Source organism: Taudactylus pleione, unplaced genomic scaffold (genome assembly GCF_031769625.1).
Source record: "Taudactylus pleione unplaced genomic scaffold, aTauple2 ptg000800l, whole genome shotgun sequence".
Classification (NCBI taxonomy): domain Eukaryota; kingdom Metazoa; phylum Chordata; class Amphibia; order Anura; family Myobatrachidae; genus Taudactylus; species Taudactylus pleione.
The window spans coordinates 1,464,499-1,485,830 of NW_028285202.1; the positions used below are offsets into that span (position 1 = coordinate 1,464,499).

The 21,332-nt window shown below is 42.9% G+C and overlaps 1 pseudogene across 1 annotated transcript in view; it reads right to left on the reverse strand.

Moving 5' to 3' along the window:
* Positions 1-16,365: 16,365 nt before the first annotated feature.
* The window catches only part of LOC148474924 (uncharacterized), a 65,021-nt pseudogene continuing 60,054 nt past the window's right edge, over positions 16,366-21,332 (reverse strand). The window contains exon 5 of the transcript XR_015872814.1: positions 16,366-20,524. The product of XR_015872814.1 is annotated as an uncharacterized LOC148474924 (transcript). The remainder of the gene's footprint in view (positions 20,525-21,332) is intronic.

A 21,332-nucleotide genomic window follows, 5' to 3' on the forward strand; every position in this document is an offset into this window, starting at 1 on the left:
CACCTGGCTGATTTTTACACTGAAGTGTTCGCAGTGCTTGCGGTAGCTCCTATGAGCAGGGCCCTCTACCCTCTTGTGCTTCTCCTTGCTCTACTTCTTACTCTCTACCAGGGCACCTAACACTTGGTTGCTCTGCATTGTTGCTAATCTGGGTGTTATGGTCGCGAATGTAGCAATGTATATTGTCCATGTCCTGTATTGTACTGTAAGTCACTGTAAATCAACCTATTTGTTTATGTACTTTGTAAGGCGCTGCGGAACACTTGTGGCGCCATATAAATAAACAATAATAATAATAGGGTATGGTCAGCCTCAAGCACTGCGATCGCATTCGATGGTTGCATACACTTCTTGGAGATGACATGCGCAAGTGGGCATCTGCATACACTGAACGATCACACACCAAGATATAGTGGGTGTGCTTATTCCTTGCCGTGTGATTGCCTGCCAAAATTTGCATACGCTGGGTGTGAGTGTACTCATCTAGTGAGCAGGTCTGAATCGAGCCCTAAATTCCATAACACACTCCAGGTGCCATATTTCTACACGTCTGTTTTGAACTTTGTGGAAGGAAACCCTTTAGAGAGAACATACAGACTCCACATTGATAGGGCCTTGGTGGAAATCATGTATCCTATTCAAAGTATCTCAGTAGCGAAAGGGCAATTCATAAATGATACATTGGAGGCTAATAGCCACTGACATGCGGTATTATAATTATGTAATATGAAACAGCCCTTTCCATTAGAGACCTAAATTACTGCATGGGATTGAGACTGTCGATGATGGGATCTAGATTATCTGACCGGCTATTGTTTTGCTTTTGATTGGGGAATATGGTTACTGCTGAAATAGCGAACACTACTAGCCCTAGCAGGACGGAAGCACATTCACGTCTATGACTGGAGGTTATTCATATAAAGGCTATATGGAATGGTGACTGTGTTGGATGCTGATTTGATTGTGATACTGTTGTACCACTCAGGACACTGCCGTCAAGTAGACCTGTTAATGTCGGCACCTAAGCCTTGTTTTATGACTAGACATGTCATATGTAGACATTTTGACAGTGTCAGTATGGTAAAATTTGTCATTCTGGTGTCGACATAATGACTGTAAAATCATTGCCGACTTGCTGACCGCATACCATAAATAACAATCCATAGCACACGGTTTGTTCACAGTTCATAAAGATGCTGACCCATTCTATGGGATTTGGCTGATACTCAGAACAGAGGTACAGAGTCTTAACGTGCCAGTGCAACCAGGGACCCCCGCACCCATAATGCAGGTCTCTGCCCTCTGGGTTCACAAGCACGCAGCTGGTAAACTAGAGGCGCTCAAAAGGTGTGCAGAAGCATAGTCAGCCAAGTGGGTCATTACTTGCCAAACAGATACAGTTCCAGGGAACAGACAATAACAGGTCTCAGGATAGAAATCACTAACCTCAGTGCTAAGGATGACACAAAATCGAGTCGGAACAGCTGAGGGCAGGAACTCTTGTACAGATAACATATAGCACAAACACACTGCACAGACCCAGCCACAGTGACCAGCAAATTGTAACCCCCCATTACCCCATCCAATTTCCAGACATTGGTGAGTAACATTTTCCAACATAGAAAGACATTAGCCATTGTCACTGCCCATCCAAGCACATTCCTCACACATACACACATTGGGGCCTTGTGTAGATGTAGGCTAAATGAAAACTGTCCTAGCCTGGAACTACACTACATGAAGTTCTCCCAAGTGGGCACACAGCAAAAATAAAACAGTGGGATAGCCTCTGCTCGTCCCCAGCATTGCCCTACGGCCAGAGTTCCGCTAATGTAGGCTGAAGCTTTGATGAACACTGCAAGCGAAGGAGAGCAGCAGGACTGAGCAGCAAATTAGAAAATATGGGTAACAGCATAAAGTGTTACAAAGCATAAGGGTAAAGCAGGATACAGAGACAAGTCAGAGCATAAAGTGCAACAGTACACAGCACCCAAGCACAGAGACTGGAGGACTATTGCACAATGACACGTGTAGCTATAGTGCAGTGTATAATGTAATGTGTGCATTTTGGTGGGTGCATGAGCATAAGGAGAGATGAATCACCTATTTTACCTTAGTATTGCAGTATATAATCAAACATTCAGGTAGTATTACACAAGAAAGATAATGGTTATCTCACACGTGGTAATGCATAGATAAATTCCTTAGAAATTTCACATAGGGTCTCATCCCAATAATAGGGGATGGAATCACCTTGTACAGCAATGAAGCAACAACACAACATTAAGTTCTGCTTCAAATTGGATAAATTGGCGACGGATGACGCACAAAATGTTGGTGAAAGTGTACGGGCAGGATGCTGTGAGTAGAAACTGTACACACATCATACACAATTGTACACATTTTCTACTCACCACATCCTGCCCGTACACTTTCACCAACATTTTGTGCGTCGCCGATTTACCCAATTTGAAGCAGAACTTAATGTGTCGTTGCTCCATTGCTGTTCGACGCACACTGCTCGGGACACTCTGTTGAAATGAATGCAATGGCAGTGCGGTGGCGGCCATGGGCAAACTCCAGACTGGGACAGGTCCAGACATGTCCATGCATGTCAGCGCGCATTAACAACCTTGTTGCAAGCATTACGCACAGATATATCAGACCATTCACCAAACTTTTTTGACGGACCTTGTCAGTGTTCTCCCCAGGCTGTTTTTTGCGGGTGCACCACCTGGTACTTTGGAAGCCTGCAAGTGGGGACAGTATCTGGGAGCTGTATAAAAAGGACCAGATCCTACCGACTTTGCAGCTTTTTCATAATCAGACGACTGGTCCCCTAACAGGAAGAGGAGAAATAGGGGTCTATTCACTAAGCAGTGTTAGGAGACAGTGGGCCTGATTCAGAGCCGGACGCAATCAGCCGTTCGCTCGTACGCATTCGATTGTATTAAACCACGCGTGCGTCCGGTTCTCATTGCTCATGTGCGGCCGGATTACGGTCATTTTTCGTTCGCTCGCATACACAGCGAACAGGAAGTGACCTATGTAATTTGATTGACAGAATGTTCAGTTTATGGGTGGTAACGGAGGTGGAGATGAGAAAGCGCAGGCGTGTCAAGCCGTTTTGTGGGCGTACATGTATTATGCGAACGTCCAATTTGGACAGTTTTTTGGATACGTCACTGTGTGATCCAGTTTCCATTATGACTGCTCGTTCAGCTTGTGGTAGGGTATTGGATCTCGCAAAGACGATGGTCTCTTAGTAGCTCCCTTAGCGAATCGATGTTTTGCTATTCTCCTTTACAAGGCACAACACCAATCACCTAATAATTGGATCACTTGCGAGGTGATTTGCAATGGCCATGATTTATTAGCTAAATTTGGAACGCATGTTGTGTTCCTATTTGTTTGTTTTTTGAAATCACAGTAATCACAAAATAAATGTTTAAATAAAGGTAAAAATGCTTGATGTTTTTGCTATATTCCGTACGCATGTTGTTGTCGGATTTTTTTGATTTTTAAAAAGCCCAACACACTTTTTTTTTTTTTTTTAAACATTTTGGTTACAATACAGAAATACAATCAGCTACTAATTGCTTTGCTTGTCTTATTGTTTACTTACCTGTTACCTTCTGTTTTTTTACTTAAACATTTTTTAAAGTATATGACCTTTGCTATGTATTTAAGTATGTTTGTTACAGTCCCTTTTAGCCATTTGAAAATGAATGACAATTTTTTGTTTCTTTTTTTAAAAAAAAAATAAATGATCACATTTTGTATTCAATTTGTTTTTTTTTCTGTCCAATTTTTATTTTTTTTGGCTTCAAAAATATAAAGTAATGTAAAAAAACAATTCACAAGAAAGGAGAGTGAGGTTTTGAGGTGCAAAAATATGGGGCAAACAGAGATGGAATTTGGGGAAATTTGCCAGTGCTGTCAACGCCTTCTCCCCCGCTTGGCTTCATGTTGGAGGGAGCATGACTTTGTCCGTCTGGTCGTACGCCTTGCCTGGCCAGAGGTAGCTGGTGTTTCCTCTGGCCTAGGCATAGGGCTAGGCACATTTGGAGAGATGGCCGATGTTGCGCCAGAGGTGGAGGGCCCTGATGTTCCGGCAGGAAGGGAGGCCGGCTCCAACATGCGCAGGCGGACGACCTGCTCCAGGGCATTAGCTATTCTGACATTGGCGGCAGCGTTTTCCTCCAGGGTGTCCGCCACCCGTAGCAGATTGGCGTCCATCCTCATCAGAATCTCTGTGTTTTTATCCATTTTCTCATTGAGATCTGAGAGAAGGGCCACTGCCTGCGAGGGGGAAGGTCCTGGACTGTCCGCCACAGGGTCCCCAGACGGAAATACTGCTTTCTCCCCTGCGGAGCCAGCAGATCTACTGCGGCCAAACCTCAGTTCTGGAGCACACTCGTCCTCTTCTGTGCCTGTGTGAAAAAGATAGATCATACAAATATTAGTACATTTTTTAGTTTTCACAAAAAACAAATTTAAACAGTTGTATCTCAATTACCTGCGGGAACATGTGGAGCCGCAAAGTCTGGCATGTCTGTGTCCATGTTGGACACGCCAAACACCTCCTGTGCCAGCTCCTCCAAATCGGTCAGCTCCAGTGACACAGGGGTTGGCCCGCCACCTGTCCCCCCTGCATGCCTAGCCCTATCAGCTAACTTTTGTTTTAGCCGATATTTGAAGTCACTCCATCTGTTGGTAAAAAAAAGTAATTTCAGATTTTAAATGTTCATCCACATTTTGGGAATCAGATGAGAGCATTTACGTACCGGCGTTTGACCTCTTTGGTTGAACGGACAAAGTCACCAACCCCATTGACAGCACTGGCTATTTTCTCCCACAGTTTCCATCTCTGGCTTGCACCCATATTTCGTGGCACCTGTGCCAGGTTGTCAATGCACTTTTGCACCAAAGCCTCCATCTCCTTTCTTGTGAATTGTGGCTGCCTTTTTCTTTTGGCCCTGGCCTGGGTACTAGGCCCCGCAGCCTCCTCATTGTCAGTCTCAACACCTTACAAAAAATAAAGAAATAATTTTTTTTTTTTTTGGGTGCTAACTTTCATTTTGGAGCTACTTACTTTGTGGTCCAGGATTTAGGCTTTGCTGCTGTTCAGTGGACATGATTCAAGCCTTGAATTCAGCAGACCCATTGTGTGCTCTCGTGACGTTTTTATAGATGCGTGTGCATTATACCGGCGCATCTATTGTGCGTCATTGTTTTGAGCGGGAAAGTTCGGTTTATTTAAGGCTTTTTTGTGGCCTTGTTTTGGGGTGGGTTGATTGAAGTGGTTGGAGGTTGTGATAGGTGTGGAGTAGTGGTTTGTGAAGTAGTTGTTTGGATTTGGTGCGAGTTGTCAATTTTTTATTTTTTTTTGTTAGCATTTTTGCGTTTTTTTCCTAAGCCTTTTTTTTTTGTGTTGAGGTAAGTTTGGTGGGTCGCTTTTTGGGTCGATTTAAACTTTGTTTTTTTTTTTTTTGTTTGTTTTTTTTTTAATGTTAATATATATTTTTTTTTATATTTTAGTTTTTTTTTTTCTCTCCTTTCGTCTTGTGGACTGCGTTTATATTTTGGGGATCGTATTTGTGCGGTAAGTGTTTGTTGACATACATTAGACCCTGTTTATTTTCAAAATTTATAATGTTTTTTTAAGGGGTCACACTATACTTTTTTTTGGGGGGGCCAATTGATTATTTGGCAATCAAAAATGCGAAATGTATTGCGTATATTTTGCACATCTCCTGTCTGTGGCGTTAGCATACCATTTAGCATTATTTTGTAACCTCTATTGCGTATATTTTGCACATCTCCTGTCTGTGGCGTTAGCATACCATTTAGCGTTATTTTGTAACCTCTATTGCGTATATTTTGCACATCTCCTGTCTGTGGCGTTAGCGTACATTTACATTTTCGATGAAAATCCTAGAATAACAACATCATCTGTGTAGTGCATGCATTCTTTATATTTTTGCCTTAGCCTGTCTTTATTTTGTGTTAATTTTAACATTATTTTTATGGTAAATCTAATTTGTAGGTTTAATTCAAGATGTCACTGCCTGACCCTGTAAGATTCTTCTTAATGTGTCAAAAATATAAGTATATTTTCACACTTTTAAATGTTGTTTAAATAACTACATTGTCTAACATTTCAGATTGATGTTGGGCGAATTATAGTGGGGATGGTCCACGAATCCCGACCAACCTGAACATCCTTCTAGGCGTAGGCATTGTAGGCGTGCAAGGCCCCAGATATTTAGAACATGTGTTACCCTTTTTGGAATGCCTGATGATGTGGTTTTACGGCGTTATCGCCTACCACCCCAAATCATCCTAGACACTCTTTCATTAATAGAGAGTGATCTTGGCAAATTAACAATCCAACAGCAATACCACCACTTACGCAGTTAATGTCGGTGTTATTTTTGCACCTCAGGATCCTTCCAGACCACAGTTGGGATCGTTGCTGGCAATTTCTAATCCTCCTTTTCAAGGATCCTGAGGGCGGTAATGGATGCACTCTTTAAGCACCTCCATCATTTTATTAATATGCCATTGGATATGGGGTCCCTTAATGTGGTGAAGCAGAAATTTTTCGAAATTGCAGGCTTCCCACACATCATAGGGGTTGTGGACGGCACTCACATACCACTTCAGCCTCCAGCAGCGCTGGAGGCAATATTTAGGAACCACAAACATTTCCATTCAATTAATGTAATGGTGGTATGTGATGCCTCCCTCCAGATCCTGTCCCTGAATGCCAAATTTCTAGGAAGTGCACATGATTCATTTGTCATCTGGCAATCAGGGCTTTGGCACAAATTAAACAACCTACAAGCTGGTGATGCGTGGCTTCTGGGTAAGTGGTACCCCTAATTTTTACAGCAAACACTGTTGAATTAGAAATGGTACTGAATGTGTTTTTTTATTTTCACAGGAGACAGTGGTTACCCTTGCACGCCCTGGCTGCTCACTCCTTATTTGGTTTCTACACCAGGGCCACAAAGCAATATAATTCCGCACTTACTGCCACCAGGCAGGTGGTGGAGCATTGTATTGGCCTTTTAAAAGGCCGATTTCAATGCCTCCACCGCTCTGGTGGCGACCTCATGTATTTGCCGGCCATGGTTTCCAAAATTGTGGTCCTGTGTGGGATATTTCACAACATCACCATAAGGAGTGGTGTCCCAATGCAGCCAGAGGATGCCTTGCCTGAGGATGGCCCCCCGAGGTTGGTCGGAGGAGAGTGTCAGGGGGGGCCATACGTGATGAAGTAGTTACACGATTTTTCAGGTATTTGAATTTCCTTTTTTTACATTTGTTGACATTGTGACTACTGAAAATTATGTGTTTACTATCCTGTTTTGGATTTTAACCTTTTTTTTTTTTTTTTTTTTTGCAAAATCCTAACAACCTTCTTACATCCTGAAAATGAATGCCTGTGACATTAATGACTCGCAAATGACCTTTACACCTGGACAAATGTGTTTCTTACCAGATTTGGGACAACATGTTGCACCATCTTCAACCAGTTCTTGATTTTTTTATTCAAATATTTGTGTGTATTTTTTTTGTATTGTGAGAATGTGTAATAAACAAATTTTATTTTTATTCATTTTTTTTTTTTACATGAAAAACCAGCAAATGGACAGTACCTTTTAACTTAATTTCCAAGTGTTTTTGTTGTATTTTTTTTTTTTTAAACAAAATAACAACATGTTTGCTTAGTTTGCCCTACCTTTTTTCGTCTTTATTTTCCTATTTTGGGAGTTGCATGGATAATTTTGAATAAATTAAATAATTACATAAGGGTATTTTAGCAAAACATTATAGAGCTAGTGACAATTGTCCCAATTAGTTGAATGTCAAAATATGTCTTTAAAGTCTTGGAAACCACTCTTTGTTTTTTAAAATTAAATTTTTAAAGAATACTTACTCAAAAAATTAAGTCTGCCATATTGTTTGCATTTTCATATGCAAATTCCATAAACCCAAATGTTTAAAAAAAATAATAAAACACATTGATTGATCTTGTGAGCTAATGTTTGAGACAATAAATGAGATTTGTTTAAATAAACAGCTTTTACTAACAAAATAAAATAACAAAAAATTAATTGCACAAAAAAACAATTAAATGGTCCATTGAGACCAGCAGCTGGACCAAATGGCCCCTCATCGCCATTATATGAACCAAAATAACCTGATCCCGCCTCCTTGGGTCTGTTTAAAGACAAATATGTGTTTTAATTAAATGTGAATTTTTAAAATAAAACAAAAGAAAAACAGTATGATTTACAGTTAAAAAAAGTTTACATACCATGGTAATTTTTGTGCTAAAATATAGTGGTAACATGAATTTGCCTAAATTACCAATTGGCACAAAAAAAAAATAACAAAACATGAACATGAGAATAGTGGTTTCAACAATCACTTTGGGATCTTAAATAATCCTTACACAATTTGTATATTGATTTTAGTGTAGAAATGTACAAAAGCACAATGAAACTTGTATTTGGCTCTGGCATATGTGGTTATTGTAAAGTTTATTTTGTTATGAAACATGAATAAATTTGGCCCAAATTTAGGAAAACAAACTCCAAAAAAACTTTAAAAAAAAAATAAAATAACCGATTTAAAAAAAAATAAAGTTTAGATTTTGGCCAAAATTTTTCAAATATTAGCACCCAAAAAAAAAATTAAAATTAAACCCAAAATAAAACAAAACAATGGACTGCCCTTAGATTGTAAGTAGGGATACCACAGTGTATGCATATAGGGCACATTTTAATACAATAATTGCAAACATGAAAGACAAAATACCTGCAGGTTCAGGGCCAGATCCTCTTCCTCCGAAGAAGTGGGCCCAGTGGATGGGCGAAGAAGGTGGGAAAATGTCCGGGGTGGATAAAGGGGAGGGGTTGGACTCAGGAGTGGGTGCATCAGGGGAGGGTGTGGGAATGTGGATGGGTAGGACAGGGGAGGGAGGGGTTATTTGGATTTGAGGAGCAGGAGAGGGAGGGGAAATAGGGATGTCTAGGTCGGGAGGGTGGAAAAATTTGGGAGGAGTGGGCAGGGGAGGAGATGGTGGAATTTGGGGAGAGGGGTCGGGCAGGCCTCCGTCTCCGTCCATGGATCCGCTCCTGACCTAAATGATGTATAGTTTGTAATACTAGCAAATACGTATACCAAAAGACATTTAAAATGTAAAACATTAACCCAAAAGAAAATATTAATTAAAAAACAACAACATTAACAAGGTCTCATTTAGCCCGAAAAAAACGTATACTGCACACATGCACATGCATTAATGCAAATTTACATTAGCAAAGACAAAAAGTAACAACAGATTGTCATAGATATATAAACATTCAAATATCCACTTACGCCGACGGATCCTCATCCGAAGATGCGCAAGCAGGTGTGGGGCCCGGCGGCGTAAATCCGACCACTGGCGCTCTAATTGGCAGATGGTCCGCAGCCTGCGCCGCACCTCCGCGTATGCCCGGCGCTTGCGTTGGTTGGTGACGGGGGGTGGCATATCAGTAATTCGGCGATCCAGCACTTCAGTGAGCACCAGCAGCTCACGCTGTGTAAAAGCACTGGTTCTCATGATGGCAATGTTTTTTTTTTTTTACACAAACCAGTTTTATTACAGGGACCCCTAAATTTTGATTGGCTAATGTACTTTCATAAATAACATGAAGAATTCTATTGGTTAATGTGTGAGTCATGTGAACAACCCCTAAAAATATATTGTGACTTATGATTGGCTTGCTGCATTTGGATGCGTTAGCAACAAGCCGGAAATAAAACAATTTCTAAATTATAAACCAAAATAAAAGCTACTAAAAAATCAAACAAACAGCCTTTGGATTGAAAAAAAACAAGTTTGCCATTAAAAGCGGACGGATTCTATGGACCAAAATGAGCACAAAACAAACAATAAAGTTTATTGACATTCAAAAAAGAAACAAGATTGAAAACTTTCAACCAACAATTAAGTAAATTAAGGCAATGTTTGACACCAATCGATTCACGGATGTTTGACGAAGGAGACACAAGGCAATCGACAAATGACAGGCCTACTTCCGGTCGTACTTGTGCGAGCGAACACTTCATCCAAAAACGAGTAGTGCGCTCGCTATTTCGGACGCTCGTTAGCTAGAGGAGGGGTTGTGGAAATATGGGGCAGAAGACTCGCTACGAGCGACCACACGTGCGAGTGCTTGGTTTGACATTTGGACGGTCGTACCTACTGCGGGCGAACGGCTGATTGCGTCCGGCTCTGAAGTAGGCCCAGAGTGAAAAGTGATGTCTGTGATAAGGTACCAGCCAATCAGCTCCCAACTGTCATATTTCAAACACAACCTGTGAGATGGCAGTTGGGAGCTGATTGGCTGGCACCTTATCACTTTTCACTCTGTCTCCTAACACTGCTTAGTAACTTGACCCCTTAATATATAAAATGTTATTTCAAGTTTAAAACATTTTATTATTGCAAAGGGCCCCACCCGGCTGGAAACATTTTCTGGGGAGAACACTGCTCGTATATGTAAACAACAGCAATAAGCTTAATGATTTATTTGGTGGGTTGTGAGGTGTCAGTGGGTAGTATTAGGTCTTTTGGTCCCAGAAACACCAGGACCCATATTTGAGCAGCACCAACCAATGGCATCGCAGCAGTCCCTTTTTTATAAAGCACAGCACCTGGGCCAATGTCAACATTCAAAATATTGACATTTATTATGTCAACACCATAATGTGAACATTGCTGACATGTGAAATGGTCCATATTATTGGAAACATTATGCAAAGTCTCAACATAAGGGTTAGGTTCAAACTGAGAGGGGAGGATTAGGTATAAGGGTTAGGGTACTAACCTCTGGAAACCACTGATTTAGATGTCTCCCCAGGAACTCAGCCAACACTACTGGACCAGAACACACTGGGACCCACTTTTTAATGGCATTTCATCAGTGTCGATATTCATGTTGACATTAGGATCATGTCTGTATTATGAATTGTCAACAACATATAGTGAAATGAATTAATGACCTCGGTGCTAGTAACTAAACATTTAGTTAAGAAAAAAATAAGAATTGTGTATGTGTGTAATGTGAGTGCAAAAATGGTTGCTGAAAGCCATATTGTGTGCAATGATTTTATAAATGTACCAGGCATTAAATAATGGTCAGACATTGCATAATGTGTCTTTTACAGAAACAACCTAAGAAAAGGACAAAGGCCCTGATTCAGACCCACTCGCGAGCGGCTGTCCGCTCGCAAGTGGGTCGATGTTCTGCACTGAGCATGCGCACGACGGAGGGAGCTCCATCGTGCGCATGCGCCAGACGCGACGAGCGAAGGAAAGTCCTTCGCTCGTTGTGTCTGATCAAAGGGGGCGTGCTGTCGATGTTGATTGACAGCACGCCCCCTTTGGTGGGCGTGCCGGGGGCGTGCCTCCCTGACGGGGGCGTTCCCACGGGAACGCCTCCCGTCAGAAGCCGGCCCACTGACATCACTAGTGATGTCAGTGGGAGTGATTTTGGCTCTGATAGAGCCAAAATCACTCCGGAGCTTGCGGTTGAAAACCTCAACCGCAGGCTCCGGCTCGCAGTTTCGATGGTCGCGATGGTCAAGACCATCGCGGCCATCAAACTGCACGCTCGTATAGCCTGTGGGTGGTGACCCACAGCTATACGAGTGTCTAGGAGGACGCTCCATTTTCATGGAGGGCGGCCCTCATTCAGAGCGTGCGCTCTGCTCAGAGCGTACGGCTCTGAATGAGGGCCTAAGGTCACTGTTTAGTTATGTGACCAGACATACTTTATCCTGAGTCAACAGTGTCTTACCTTCAGCTTATCTGAGTACACACCATAAGTCGTTGTTGAGATTGCCAATTGAGCAACAGTGCCCCATACTGTCTTAATATTTATGTATATTTCCAAACATGACCTTTATACTTGTTAAAATGCTTATGTAGGAGTTTTTCTCTTAGAGAGCAGCCTATATAAGATGTCATTTGTCAGTATACAATCGACCTATTGCTCGATGTACGAGATCCAGCTATAAGGTGTTGGGAATGAAACCATTTATATTCTGAGTAGATGATTTGACAAGCAAGTTACGTGTTCATAATTTACTTTTACTTTGTAATAAATGTATTTTTAACTGATATTTGCTTGTGTGGCCTTATTAACGTCTTTGGATCCAAGAATCTTATCTCGTTCCACCATGGACAATGTGCAAATGTGTTTACCGTGTGAATACATTAGCTTCCATGAATATGGGTCTAAGGCTGATCAGTCATTGCTAACGGATGCAGAGGACCTAAAGGTGAGTGAGGTTGGAGCCTTATGTTGATCACAGGCAGAACAGACTGCCTTGAAATCCTTAACATCTTGACGGACCATTGGCCACCAATAGGCCTTAAGGATTAGCTCCAGGGTTCTTTTCACACTCGCATGACTGGTAAAATGCAAACCATGTGCCCATTGTAGAAGTTTTGCACAGAGTTCAGGCTCTATGAGTGTCTTTCCTGGGGGAACATTGACCTTGGTAGTTGCTGCTACAACGCAGGCCGGATTCCGGATGGGCTTGTCCTCTTGAACTTCGCCCTCCTCGGCGGAACTGAATGCCCGGGACAAAGCGTCAGCTTTGATGTTTTTGCTACCTGACCGGTAAGTGATCACCAAATTGAAGCAGTCAAAGAACAATGACCATCTGGATTGACAGTTAGTTTAGTCAGTGAGCAGTCTTAAGATAAGTAAGGTTCTTGTGGTCAGTGTATGCCTGTATCACCATTCCGGGGGAGCGAAGAAGCCAGGATCTCTGTCAGCTGACAGAGATTTCCTGGCCTCCTCCTCTAAACTGCAGTGGCCATCTGCAGGACCCCATAGGTCACCTTAGCCGGCTGATATTATGCAGATTATCCAATGCTACGTTGGACAACACCGCTCAGATAAATAATGTCTCCTGCTGCATTACCATATCTGCAAGAATTGCAATTGCAAAGCTGCCTGTATCTTATCATTATATCTATAACCTGCGTGCATACATCATATATCTATAGGTTGCGTGGCAGTATTCACCAAGGCCCCCCACAAGGAGGTTTGGACTTAGCTGCATCTAACACACAGGTCCCTTGTACAGGGGCTGGTGTTCTTTGGGTCAAGTGGAATACAATACAGGCGTATCACAAAGTCAACAAGCTGGGTCAGCAGGGCAGGTGCAAGGTGTCTGGGAACCCTAGGCAACATTTCATCCACCACCCATACTCCCTCCAATTCAGACTATGTCACACATTAGTGTCACCACTTTATAATATGCCACACAGCAGTGTCCCAAATTCATAATATATGCCCAACTAATATGCCACACAGCTGAGCCACAAAATCATACTGTGCCTCATAACACTGCTCCCAATTCATAATGTCATACATCTGTGCCACACATTCATTATATGCCACACAGCTGTATCCCCAATTCATAATTATGCCACACTAATACAGGAGTGGGCAATTAGTGGCCCTCCACCTGTTGCTGAACTACAAATCCCAGCATGCCTTGCAACAGTTTTAGCATGGCCAAATAGCAAAAGTGTGGCAAGGCATGCTGAGATGTGTAGGTCTACAACAGCCGGGGGGCACTTATTGCCCACCCCTGCTCTAATAAATAATATGCCATAGATTGGTGCCAATACATATGCCACAAAGCTGTGCACCAAATGTATTATATGCCACATAGCCATGAAATATGCTACACAATGCCCTTAATATATATGCCACACATGTGCCCCAAATTATTTTTGCCATACAGCAGTGCCCCAATACATTATGCCACAGGTTCTCAAACTCGGTCCTCAGGACCCCAAACAGTGCATATTTTCCAGGTCTCCTCACAGAATCACAAGTGAAATAATTAGCTTCACCTGTGGATCTTTTAATATGTGTCAGTGAGTAATGAATACACATGTGCTCCTGCTGGGTGACCTGCAAAACGTGACCTGTGTGGGGTCCCGAGGACAGAGTTTGAGAACCTCTGCATTATGCCACACATCCATGCCCTGGCATATATTAATGGCACATCCATGCCCCAATAAATATCAGGAAACATTATCCCCCCTACGTACACACATATACAACTCACCCTGTCAGCACTCATTAAACACACACACATACAATAACCCTGTCAGCACTCAATAAAACCACCACCACCACTCCCACATACTAAGTCTGTCTGCACTCATTAACACACACACACACACACACACACACACACACACACACACACACACACACACACACGCCCCCCTCTACCTACACACACCTGCATTAGCCTTGGTCATCAGTAGTCCTGGCCAGGACTGAAAGAGACATCCTTCATTTGTTAACTCAGCTGCGCCCTCTGATGCTGGCGCCCCTAGGCAGCCGCCTAATGGTAGCATTGGCCCTGTGGGTCAGAACCAAATGGACAAGATAGTACTATAAAGCTGACGAAAACAGGTCACAGATAGCCAAGATCAAAACTGGAATACAAGCGCAGTACCAGGGAGAAGACAGAATCAAGTTACAAAGCCAAGGTCAGGAATGGGAAGCAACAATCACTGGAAATGCTGGAGTATGGTTTGGGAGCCTATACTCTGCCAAATGTTCTTTGCACCAAATGTGAAGTCAAGTTTGGCACCTCTGTCCTTTTAAATCTTCATGCAGGTTGGTGCGCGCACTCCTAAGGGGAGCTGTGACCACCTGCATTTGCAGCCGACGGGGGAGGACAGGATAAGACCAGAACACTAGCAGCGGACACCAGGGACACTGTCTTATGCCGACCAGGACCCCAGCACTGCTGGACCCAGTAAGTGGGCACTAGGTTCGACTGTGCTGTGAGAGACTTTGGCCTAGGGGTGCTAGTAATTCACTCTAGAGCACAATGACTCAATAAAGTTTTACTTCTCATTGGAACAGTATTTATTTGTACATGTTTTTTGTGATAAATGTTCTCCCCTCACAGTCTCACCTCATTGTATTGTGGAACTGTGAGTAAATATTTCTTTCTACAACATGTGTGTGGTTCTAGCATTCATTTTATGCATTGAGATAAATGTAGTGCAAGTTCCACATTGTACCTCTTATAAATGTGGCGCCCTCGAACCTTGTACAGGAGCAGCACTCTCAGGGAAAAGGTGGGGAAATCGCCATCTATGGGGCATATTCAATCAGCCGCGGAGTTCACCCACGACTAATTGACGGACAAAAGTCCCGCGGCACGGGGAATAGCAATTCAATTAAATAGCTTTTTCCCCGCGACATTAAATCGGGACTCCCGCGCGTAAACACAGATTCCTCGAAAACTGCGGAATCAGTGTTTTCCCTCGAGCACGAGGCCGAATAGGCCATTTTTACGCGGATTTTACCTCACACCTCCGTGAGGTGCAAGGTAAAGTTAGACTGCGGGGACTCCCGTGTGAGGAATCCCCCCTAATTGAATTGGATCAGCACCACAATTAGCCGCGGGGTGAACTCCCATGGCTAATTGAATATGCCACTATGGACGAGATCCCTAAGAGGTCTGTGGGCTGATTAGTATCTGCCTACAGCGGGCATGAGAAACTCTCAGACCGCGGTGTGTCCTGTAGTGCGGCCAGGCCACCAGTCCAGGATTCCTAAGCTTGCCAATCCCAGGCAGTTACCGGGAAATCCTAAGAAACGATGCAGGTGATGTCCCTGCCAATGCGGCACCTGCTGGCCCGGGCCCGCTCTGCAGCCACGGGTGCAGGCACTGGAGACAAGTGTTGTTGAGCCTAGTTTCCCCTCAGACAGCTGAAGGTAAGCTTGAGACTGGGCTGGCAGCATATAAGGGCATGAGCAGCTCTGGCATATTAGGGGGCACTTAATGTGTGTGTGACATGTTCTAGGATATGCTTAAGAATATACGCGGTGTCAGGCATTAATAGGGAATAGGAGAGGTTGTACTGAACTCATGTCTCAGGTTACAGTCTCCATTAGGTGCTGAACTTCTGCTCAAAGAGAAACTATTTTGGGGCACCACCACCAAAAGGGACAGAGGAACCTGGATAGATGCAGACAGACTTGTACAGACAAGGTACCGACTTTCATGAATCAGATACAAAAAAAAACTTAAACTTTTTGGAACTTGCCTGCTGTGGCTAAAACAATTCTCTGATGTATTTCCTATGGAGGGAGCCCAGCCAGGGAGAAATTCTTCACAAGTGGCCTGGAATGACCACACCGATCATTGCAACGGTTTATGAGCATTGTGAGGATACAGGGTTCTTCAATCACCAAGACACCGAACAGATGACACCAAAGTAATGATTTATTTTTTTTACCGCGCACAGAAATCAGTAACACCCAGGAACAGGATGTAAGTGTTGCAAAGAAACAATAGGCAGGAAGGGACTGGCCTTATAGTTCAGATATGGCCAATCCCTGTAGATTATAAAATTCCACCACAATTCTACACAGTAATTAGAGACACAGGAAAAGTCACTGGACACAGGAGTGATAGCGAATTAGTCCACACTAGAGAATTAAATACTCAAACTCTCTGTCACCAGTGCCACTTCCATGTGGTAACCCACAGGGTTCTATACTATCTCCCATGCTTTTTGCAGTATACATGCTACCACTAGGTGAAATAATCAGACATCATGGCCTGTTCTACCACTGCTATGCAGCTGATACACAACTGTACCTGTCCTTTGCTCCAGGTACTGAGAACTCAATAACAACCCTAAATGGGCGAGCTCCAGGATTGAATGAGCGGGAGTTGGCTGCAACTGAACCCTGAGGTCCTGATGATAGGTCACAGGTCAAGGCTGCAGTATAGCCAACCAACAGGACTTACGCTTGGTGGCTTAAAACTACAAAACACTGGACTTGTGCCAAATCTTGGTGTTGTCCTGGATAATGGCTTGTGACACTTAAACAGCAGGTGTCAGGCACAATCAAATCTTTCTTACATCTGAGGAACACAGCTAGAATCAAGCACTTAATTTCCTTGGAAGATCTGCCTAAAGTCAATATCAACACGCCTAGACTACTGCCACCTCCTCTACCTTGGTCTCCCAGCAAAAGAATTGCAGTCTACAGATGGTACAAAATTCAGCTGCCAGGCTATTAACCAACCAGCCTCGTTCCAGCCACCTAACAGCCATTCTCTACCCCCTTCACTGGCCCTACATAACCAGGGCCCGATGTACTTGAAGCAGTTTCTGATCCCTTACTCTCCCACTCGATTACTGCGATCCTTTGTTGAAGGACTATTAACAGTACCTAGAATCTCTCGGAATTCATTTGGGGGTTGAGCTTTCAGCTTTGTGTCTCTGACTCTATGGAACTTGCCTCCCCGCACAGTTCAAAATGCCTCCACTCTAGAATCCTTCAAAAATAGACTCAATTGTATTTTGTGCAGATACAATTAGCCGTTGGTTGAGTTGCACGATCTGATCTCCCAGGTAAAGTACAAGGAGCTATTCAGTTACAGACCCACGAGCAGCCCCAAGGCAGCAGGTGACACTTATATCTGCTCGCTCATTCATGAGGGTGTGAGCAGAATAAGCAGTAATTGCTGCCTTGTGGCTGTTCACAGGTCTGTTAATTGTAAATGTTTTTTTTTTCAGTTGTGTAGGATATAACAAAGATGAAACAAGTACGATTGGATCATGCACAGTAAAAGCATCGGTAAACAGTTAGATATTAGGCAGAGTAGGCAACAATTGGTGAATAGAAACAGCCTGGGATAGTAACTGTTAGAGAGTGAGAACCAGGAGGAGAGTTAGATCTACAGGGATCTGGGAATGGGAAGGTTGTGGCCAGTGGGATAACAAGTGTTAAGGAGACATGTGGTAGGGAGTAAGGAGTTCAGTGGCGGGTAACAAGGGAGTAAAAGCAGGGTAGGGAGGTAGAAGAGAGGGAGGTAATAGGTTGAGGTAAAACAAAGGGAGAAAAAAAACTGACATATTGTGTAATTGTATTATCTGGGCAGTAGCCTGAACCAGGAAGGTGGTATTACAGTGAGCGTACCCAGGTTCCCAAACAGCATGGATCTTATCGGCTGTGTTGTGCTGAACGTTAGTAATAAACTCCATTCTATTTTATTGTAGATTCTCTTTAGTGAAGATTTTATGGTATTAACATAGGAAATATACACAAGAAGTAAACATATACAGAAATAAAGAATTGAGCAGGAAATTACAAACATGTCGAGGCCGCCATATTATAATATCGTAGATCGCTAATATAATAGAAAAATAATAGAGGACGGGGAGGTGGGTAAAGGGGTCAGTCGGTGTAGGCTGTGAGCAATAAAAAGGTGAGGTAGTAGGAAGGAAAACTATAGCAGCTAAGGGAGATTCCGCCTCAAAATAGGTGGTCCAGGGAGCCCAAACCTACACAAAGTGCCCTGGGGTGTCGTGCCGGACAGGTGCTCCATTCGTTATGTGGACCACATGGCATTTATAGCGGCTGACATAGGAGAGGACAATTTCCAGTGCGGGGCAATTGGACATTTACCTGTATTGAGCATGTGCTTAATACATTTCTATGTTGGGCATGAGACACTTTCTCCGCAAAGCCTTGACGCGTTTCTCCAGGTCAAAAAGCTTCTGGTTTCCTCTGAAGACTTTGCCTTCTGAGGAAACCAGGAGCTATTTGGAGAAATGCGTCAAGGCTTTGCTGATACTGCTGACATAGGCATTTTCTCCAAGCTTTCTAGCCTTTTGCACTGTGTATATATCCCCGTTTGAACAGGACTACTGCACCTTACCGCAAGTCCACCGGCGCGGTTACCACTGGGCTGCACAGCTATTACACACTGCCTTTGTGCAGGCTAACAAGTAACCTATCCGGCGATGTTACCACTGAGCTGCGTGGCCACTGCCTACTGTCTTGTACAGGTTTGGACTGTGATTCCTGTGGCCGGCTCAGAGACCATACAAACAGGTCTCATTTGGGGCAAACCAAATATACCGTAAAAGACCCGTGGCCCAGGAACATAGGAGGATTTGTATAGGTCTCCAGTACTTTGCCTGTGAGTACCACTTCTGGTTAAAGATTAAACGGGACCCTTTACTGCAACCTAAAGCAATATTTAAAAACAACGAACTTTCATTTCTACACCCGTATTGTTCTGCAATATAAACGGGATATATACAACTCAGTGTAGTATCTAAGTGGTAACTCATTTGCTACCATTATTCTACCAATTTGTACGCAGAGTTACTCTACTTATTAATCAAGAAGTATAGTGTGTCAGTTCATAGATGTTACAACGGTGATACTTTATTGATAGTGTTTGCTTGGCTTTAGGAAATACTGATTGCTGTATTATGCCTGTCTGTCTTCATACATTTTCTTTTAAAGTGTTGTTGTATATGAAATATACATTTTATTGCTAATAAACAACATTTTGCTCATCTACTGTTTTTGAATTAGTGCTCACATCTTTTTTTCCGTTACAAGGCATGCTGGGATTTGTAGTTCAACAGCAGCTGGAGGGCCGCTTATTGCCCACCCTTGCCATACATTATACATTTACTCACATCAGAGGCAATAGCGCTCTCATTTACTGTTTATTCTATGCATCAATGCTTTATATTGATTGGGAGCAGCTTTTCACATCCCCCAGTGGAGAGCCTTCATAATCATTGCGAATTTCGAGTTTTGAATTGTCCTCCATAACTGATAGGTGATGTTAATATACCTTAGAGTATACACTCTGTAACTAAAATGTAATCATTAATATCAACGACTTTTACAATATGTAGATTGCAGCAAACCTGTTTCATTTCTGTCAGCTCATTAATATTGGGTTCATCTTATGTGAATTTTTTGATGTTTAACAAGAGCTGATTTATCTATAAAACATTTCCTAAACTCGGAGCATGGAAATGGTTTCTACCCTGTGTGATGTCTTATCTGATGTGTAACCAGCTGTGACTTATGTGTAAAACATTTCCCACACTCAAAACATGGAAATGGCTTATTACCTGTGTGACTTCTCTGATGTGTAACAAGAGTCGATTTATCTATAAAACATTTCCCACACTCAGAGCATGGAAATGGCTTCTCCCCTGTGTGACTTCTCTGATGTATAACAAGGGATCGTTTAGATGCAAAACATTTCCCGCACTCAGAACATGAAAATGGCTTCTCCCCTGTGTGACTTCTCTGATGTGAAACAAGATGTGATTTCTGTGTATAACATTTCCCACACTCAGAGCATGTAAACGGCTTCTCACCTGTGTGACTTCTCTGATGTGAAACAAGATGTGCTTTCTGTGTATAACATTTCTCACACTCAGAGCATGGAAATGGCCTCTCACCTGTGTGACTTCTCTGATGTATAACAAGATGTACTTTCTGTGTAAAACATTTCCCACACTCAGAGCAAGTAAATGGTTTCTCACCTGTGTGACATATCTGATGTGTAACAAGAAGTGATTTCCATCTAAAACATTTCCCACACTCAGAGCATGGATATTGTTTCTTACGTGTGCGCTTCTTCTGTCTAATAAAGACTGACTGATTATTAAGGCATTTATCAATTTTAGAACAGGAAAAGACTGCAGCATCTGCATGAGCTGTACTATGTGCACCAACATCTGAATTAATGGGACACTCCTCATGGTTAGAGGGATCAGATGATATATCTGCACTGTGATGTGCTGGGTGTATAATTGGGGTACTGGGGATTACTCCTGCAGAATCTCGAGTGATGTTCTTCTCTTCTAATGTAACATCTGGAAGCAAAGATAGACATCCCTCCAAGGTATTCCTGCCTTTATGTTCATCTGCTGGAAGGAACACAAATATATGGGAATAAGTTAAGAGTTATGGCAGACTTACCTTTGTTAACTATTTCTTTGAAGTCCACAGGGATACCATGGGGTGTATGTGGTTGGAGAGGTCCGGGCACCAAACAGTTAAGCTTTAGCTGCCAGGATGCATTGGTCCCCCTCCACATATACCCCGGCCCCAGCCATACAGATTTGTAAACAAGCCCAATGTAGGGGCAGGAAAGAAAAGAAGGAAGAACATTACACTCAAGAAACTCTCCCAGAAGATGAAGGAATCAGGGATCAAGAAAGAAAAAAACTCATTGAGGCCAGGTGCGTCATAGTGGGTGCCCTGTGGATCCTATGGACTTCGAAGAAATACAGTTAACAAAAGGTAAGTCTACCATAACTCTTAATTTCTTCTTCAGGATCCATAGGGGATGTCCCATAGCAGGTTCCCTAAGGGTGGGGACGCTCCTGAGCAGAAAGGAGAATCTGACGACCCAAAGGAACCATCCTGAGA